At 35.2% G+C, this 6,978-nt stretch overlaps 1 pseudogene; it reads left to right on the top strand.

Annotated features, from left to right (window-relative positions):
* The first annotated feature begins 1,205 nt into the window (after positions 1-1,205).
* Positions 1,206-1,306, top strand: LOC120225875 (annotated as a pseudogene).
* The last annotated feature ends 5,672 nt before the right edge of the window (positions 1,307-6,978 follow it).

Raw genomic sequence — 6,978 nt, 5'->3', positions numbered from 1 at the left:
GAGTCGGCAGCTGAGTAAATTTCTTTAAGTGTACCCAAATCCCATCTTCCATGAATAGATGGTTATTGGTTATTGCTTAGCTTATACATATTCACAGAAGCTAATACGCACACTCCTGAAAAGAGAAGGAACCAGCTGCATGACTCTAGCCATGTCCTATAAACCTCAGGACTATCATCCTTTAAATGGGCCATAGTGAGGGCTAGATGTGGCAATATATATAAGAATGCTCTGGAAACTAAAATGCCATACACACACAAGATTCATAGTATCACAGTAATGGCTAAAACAATGTGAAGGATATCACTGTCATTGATTTGTTTCATGTAAGATTTGCACCACCAGGGGGAAAAAGACAGAGACTAAAAAATAAACAGAAATGGTCCCTGGTCTCTGTATACAATGCACGCAGCAATGAACGCACAGTAAGTAGTTAGATACCATCTTCTCATGCCTGGGTTATTGTAATTGCCTCCTAACTCATCTCTCTGCTTTTGCCCTTGCCACCTTATAATCGGTTCTCAATGCACAGCAATCATAGTAAGCCTTTGGTAAAGCAGCTCATATCTCGCTGCTCAAGACCCCTCTCATTTGGGTTAGAGTAAAAGCACAGGTCATCATCCTGGCATGCAAGGCCCTACAAAACCAACCTCTCCCACCACCCACCCCTCTTCGTGGGTTTCTCCTCCCTCCACCCTTCCCCCTGCTCCTTATCATCTAGGCACACCGACCTTCTTCTTGTTCTTTACACAGGCATGCTCCCACGTCAGAGTCTTTGCACTTGTTTCATCTGCCGAGAATATTCTTACCCCACACAGTATCCATTTGGTTTCCTCTCCTGCTCAGTTCAGGTCTTTGCTCAATTATCACCTTCACAGTGAGGTCTTCATTGACCTTGACATTTAAAATCGCAACATTTCCTATGCTCCTGGGACCACCCACCACCCTCTACTGCTTCAAAGTATTTAGTTTCATTACAATATGACCTATTTACTTATTATTTTGTTTCATTTCTGACTGTAAGCTCTATGAGAAAAGGGATTTTTGAAAGCTTTATTCACTATTATACCCTCAATAACTAGCATAGGGTTTCACACATAGCAAGACATCAGGAAATATTTAACAGATATGCAACTTTCAACTAGCACAATATGATAACAAACTCTTTTGAACTCAGATTTAAGCTAAATGTTCCACAGGAAGGGGTGCTCACTTTGGCAGCACATGTACGGAAACTGAAATGATAGAGAAATTAGCACGGCCACTGCACAAGGATGATATCCAAATCGAGGGGGAAAAGATTTCACAAAGATGAGGAACTAAAGTGGAATTTTAAAGAATCATCCAAAACAAAATAAACTAATTGGCATTAAACTCAGGAGAGTTCCAAAATATTCATAAAACCGTTTACTTAATTAAACAGTCAATGTAGAATTAAAGAACACATTTCAAATCCATCTTTGACTAAAAATTTTTAAAAAGGAAACTATTTAGTGTTAAATACATTCAACAACTAAATTAATCATATATGCCTTTTGATTGTCCTCTGTACATGAAATAAAGATTGCTACTAAAACAAATAGGAGAGCTTTTGTTGCTCATAAAGGTAACACATAAAGGTAACATTTGTATTTCAGCTATTACTCTCTAACAGCTTCGTGGACAATCACAAATTCAAAGTAGGACGTGTTCTCAGAAAATGTGAGCCCTCGGTGACGAGTGTGAGGAAGGTGGCATCCTTAACTTTGTTAATTCTGGGCTCCACTTATGGGAATATGAAGAAATCAAGCAGCCTTTCAAGTATTGATGGCAAATGAATTAAATACTTTTAAAAGACATGCTAATTTCTGCTATGAAACCAAACCTTGCAAACAAGACCTGACAAAATTATGGTTTTTACAGATTTTTATGGAACTAACCTTATTGAGTCCTAGTATCAAACAACCTTTTATGCCACTTATCTTAATGGCCACATCATAGAGAAAAGTGCAATCGTCCTACATATGGTGTTTGAGCTGCAGAATGAGTTCTTTCCCTTCCCTAACATCCTGTAGCACTGATGACCTTTATAGAACAAGCTTTGTATTTTAACTGTCTCTTGTGTGTCCATAATGTCCCTGCATGAGAGATGCTTGAGGGCAGAAATTCTCAATTAGTAAATACTCAGTTTGATGAGGATGAATCCACTTATAACATCACCAAAGAAAAACAAGCAAAGAATATTTATAAATAATGGGAAGCACAGCTGTAAGCATTAGCATGGCCTCTATATTTCCTCAACCAATAGAAGTAAACAGGAAGGACTCCTGGCAAAGATAGGATCCCCACAAAACATGCCTGTAGGGGCCTCAGCTTCTCATTTATCCACTGTCTAATAAAACAGATGATAAAACATTATCATCTTCATTTTACAAGTGAGGAAACAGTGGTCTGAATGAACTTACAAACTAATTTGTTCAAAATGACAAAATATCTCAAAAAAAAAAAAAAAGACTGAATCCTACAAGTGTCTGATGCAAAGCCTGTGCCCTTGTTACTTAGCTGTTGTGCCTCCCAGACCAACTGTCTGGTTTTACACTTTCACGTGAATGAGTTCCCTGTGATTTACCCCTCTAACCAGTTCTTGAAAAGAAGTTGTATACCTAATTACAGAATAAATAGTAACATGCAAGAATAAAAGAGGATAATATTTGGGAGACAGGGGACATGGAAGCTCCTGAAACTATATTAGACTAAACTAAATTATACTAGACTAGAAACTAAACTAAACTATACTTGGGCTTGCCCCAGCTATGGTCATGGGTCAAGGTCAGGCCTGCCTTAAGATGATGTTAGCTCCAATAATATTTTAGTATTCCTGTTAAGAGGAATTACTGTGTATCCCCAAATAATCAATACACTACTAGGTAAAGTAGAACTCAATTATCAAGACAGAGAAAAGTTTGGAAATTTGTAATCATGATTAAATTCGGACACTTATAAATTTTTCAGGTTATAAAGAACTACTAGACAAAAGATGTAAAGGTACCAGCTCTGAGACCATCTTTAAAGCCTGGGTTTCAAGGGAATGTAGAACTTTAGTACTACTGGTTACAAAGGCTGTAAGATGAAAACATAGAGCATGTCACAGGAAAGGTCAATGACTGGAGGAAGGTGTAGTGTGTGCAGAAGAAGAAAGAGAGAGGAAGAAAGACAGATTAGTTTCTATAAAAAAATGACAAGGTTATAACAAAATGTGCTAATTTCACTTATCATCTTAACATAATTTAAGAATTGTACTATATTAGCACAGGAAGTTAATTTTTTTCCAGTGAAAGTGAATACTGTACAAGGAAAGAGTTATCAATATTGTTAGATATTTACTGTGTGCTAACAATGTACCCAGGGAAATTCACAAACTACACCCACTGGGCTTAAAACTCATATGAAATATAGCATCACAGTTACTTTCAGCTATTAATAACATATTTCCACTCCACACATACAGATATATGCTTGTTTTGACAATCACCAAAAAATAATTCAAGCTAATTCCCTAAAGATTTAATCCATGTTGAAATGTGTCTTTAGAAAAACCAATAGCATACTTTGTAAAAAAAAAAAAAAAAAAAAAAAAGAGAGAGCACAGTAGCAAAGGGTCACACTTAAAAGATAAGTATATGAGGCTACATTTCTCTTTCACACAACTTGCCTGCATTTTCAAAATTGAATAATAAGCATGACATTTTTAACAAGATAATTTTCACTTCTTTTGCATATAATAAAAATGTCAGAATTTTAACTTTTTATGCCTACATAATGGATTACAAGGTTATAAAATATAAAGGTTTCCATGAGCTTTATAATAAAATGGCCAGGAGAAACAAAAATGAGATTAGAAACCAAAAGAACTAGGTTCTAGTCCAAGGTTTGCCACAAACTAGCTTTGTGCCCTTGACCTAACGGAAGAATGTCAAGTCTATGGCCTTAAAGCAGCCAAAATTCCAACTGACCAGAGCTGACACAGAAGCTGAAACTTATCCATCCCTAGGCTAGTACCTTAACCACACTGAACTTCATATTCTGAGCTATAAACTGAGAGGGTTGGCTTCTGACTTAACCTTGCGGCCCTGACACTCATAATCACAATGAGCAGAGGCAAAGTCTAACAAGTGATGAGCATTATTCCTATAAAATTTGTGAGACGCCTTTAGGCCTTCCTTTTTTTTTTTTCAAAGCAAAAATGTCTACTTTGCGGTGTACAGGAATTTTAACTAATAGAAGATGAGTGTATGTCAGTTGGACATCAGCCAGGGTTACAGGGAAATATTTACCTAGTATATTGAAATAGCTCTATATATGTTGGCTGAGCAGTGGACTACTGACGTGATGCATGGCCAGGGTCCAGAAAAAGGGACTACGTATATTCTCTCTAGATTCTGAGATTTCTAAATATATTGTAATTTATGTTTTACAGTCCATTGGAATCCTAGCTATAAAAAAAGTATGCTTCATGAAAACAGACTTGGAAGAGTTCAATTTATAAGCATTTTTCTAATAGTGATAATATTTGTTTACAATGTTCCGTCATTATTCATGTGAGGATACAATTAAAAATAAAAGGGAATAAAAATATGAGAATATGATTAGGCATGTGTTATAAAACAAGTTTACTAAGATTTTATCTTGTTTTATTTTCCAAGGATCATAATGTCTCAACATACCTATTTTGTCTTTCCGGGAGGTAAGGGATGGCTTGTTCAAAGAAGATAGTAAACAGAAGAACCGAACACTTCTTGACTTTTATTCCTTTTATATTTAAACTAAATGGCTCTGAAGGTTTTTAATTATCAAGCAATAAGTTTAAACTGAAAATGTGTCTTAAGATACTTTTCTTCTGAAGTAGTAAAAATTAAGGACATTAAAAGGAAATTTTTTCATGTATGGTTGAATGGCTTATAAAAGAATCTGTGTATCACTGTATTCTAAATTCAGTTTACTCTTCACATCCCTTCAATGATACAATCGTTGAAGAACAAAGATGAGGAGCAATGAATTTTAACTTTCTCAAGACAGAGTACTTTCTGTTAAAGCCTTCTTATTTCCTAATCCAGTAGACAGAAAGAGGTCTGAGGTCTGCATTTTCCATTCCAAGAGTGTCAATTACATTGTAAAACCTGTTAAAGAGCATAGGATTACTAGTTAGAACATTTAGAAACAAATTTGTATCTTTAAAGACTGCAGTCCTAGCAGAGTGTTAATCCCATTACCTAAGGAAAGGTTTGAGGTTGACTCTAAATGGATTGTAAAAGGTAGGCAGTCGCTGGTGCAGCTCAAATATGTTCTCTTCAGAGGGCACTAGCAGCTCACAGTGGCTCCAATGTTTTCTCATTGCAACTTTTTTTTAACTTTACCCTATATCTATAAAGTCATACAAGCTTCTCTTATTTTATGCCAAACATACCAACAAAACAATTTAAACTGTAATTAATTACAGCACAATATAAACAATGAAAGAATCTTGGGCATCCATTCCTCCTCAAATCCCCTGTATCAGAAAGCTAAAAAGTTACATACAGAGGGTATTATCTGTTTAGGAAGAAAGCTCCTCATTCTACATAAATATTTAGCTTAAGTTATTCTAATTGACAAGAAAGTGTGGGGAGTAACAAGTCTTTGAATAAAAATAAGGATCTATTAGAATAGGCTTTTAATAACTTCAAACAAAATAAAATTTTATTACAATATTTCAGATCTCCAGATGACAAAAAAATTTGTAGACATTTAGTAAAAATAGTAAGTTATAACAGCAACTAACATTTTTGAAGCTTTTACTTTGTAACAGTTTGCAAATATTGGATTCTTATCCTCATTTTAAATTGTGAAAAACATGAGTCTACTGGGTTAAATACTTTATCCAAAATTACAATGCCAGAGAGCAGTAAAGTCAGAATTCAAGCCCAGCTTTTATAATGCATAAACCACATTAATAATCTTACTTACATATCATAGTACTTTAACTCTAGAAAGTAGTATTACTGTCCTATTTACTCATTATCTATGGTGAAATTAAGACTCAAAGGGGTTCCGTAACTTGGCCAAGTTCACACAGCCTATGCTCTTGGAGCTTGAATTTTAAGCTACATTAAATAGGCTCCTGGCACCACATTAGATGGTCTTTCCGGCATACCATGCTGCTGTTAAAATCTGACATTAGATATTTGGTCTCATACACAGGCAAACAGTGAGTGGCCAGGTTCTTATTAAACATGTCATTGATTACCTTCTGATTGCTCTCTTCAACTGTTAAAAATATATTTGATTTATGTAATATATAATCTCCTACCCAAGACTGAGATCCAAATTTTGCAATGTTGAACATAAGATAGTAGTATTATAGAATCTAAAATCACTTGTATCTAGGGAGATTCATTATCCAAGGTTTCTTCTCAGGAGCCCTGTAAGGAAATATTTGATGTTTAAAATATAATTATTAGCCATTTAGTTCATATGTTTGAGTATGGTTAAATTAGATTTTTATATTTTCTGTTAACTTACACAAAAGGCTGACATGTTACAGGTCAGAGCCTGAGGGCCCCCAAAGAGCATCACTGCTCAAGTAGAAAGGGCAGTGTCTCCCCCACTGTTGAGGTTTTTGGATCTTAGGAAGCCCAAAGAGGTCTTTCATCAACTAGCGGGTAATTTCCTATTCCTGACAATTTCAGCATCTGAAAGGGTCTCTGAAGTCTAACTTATCATCTAGACATAGATCAGCAACAATACACTAACTACAAGGATTAGAATACCAAACTGTTTGTTTACAAAAAGCCCATATTCTATAAAGTTTACATTTCTTAATAAAAGAACAGAGGTCAAAAGAGCTCATAAATTTTTAAGTAATTTAGTTCTACTCCTATAATATGAATTAGGAAACATCGTCACTTGTATTTAGTGGTTTTGAAGCTACCTTTGCCTCATTGAAAAAAAAAAAAAAACATT

This window comes from Hyaena hyaena, unplaced genomic scaffold, assembly GCF_003009895.1.
Source record: "Hyaena hyaena isolate Hyena2069 unplaced genomic scaffold, ASM300989v1 scaffold_1526, whole genome shotgun sequence".
NCBI lineage: Eukaryota > Metazoa > Chordata > Mammalia > Carnivora > Hyaenidae > Hyaena > Hyaena hyaena.
The sequence above is the reverse complement of the archived record's forward strand: the minus strand, read 5'-3'. Positions and strand labels throughout refer to the sequence as shown.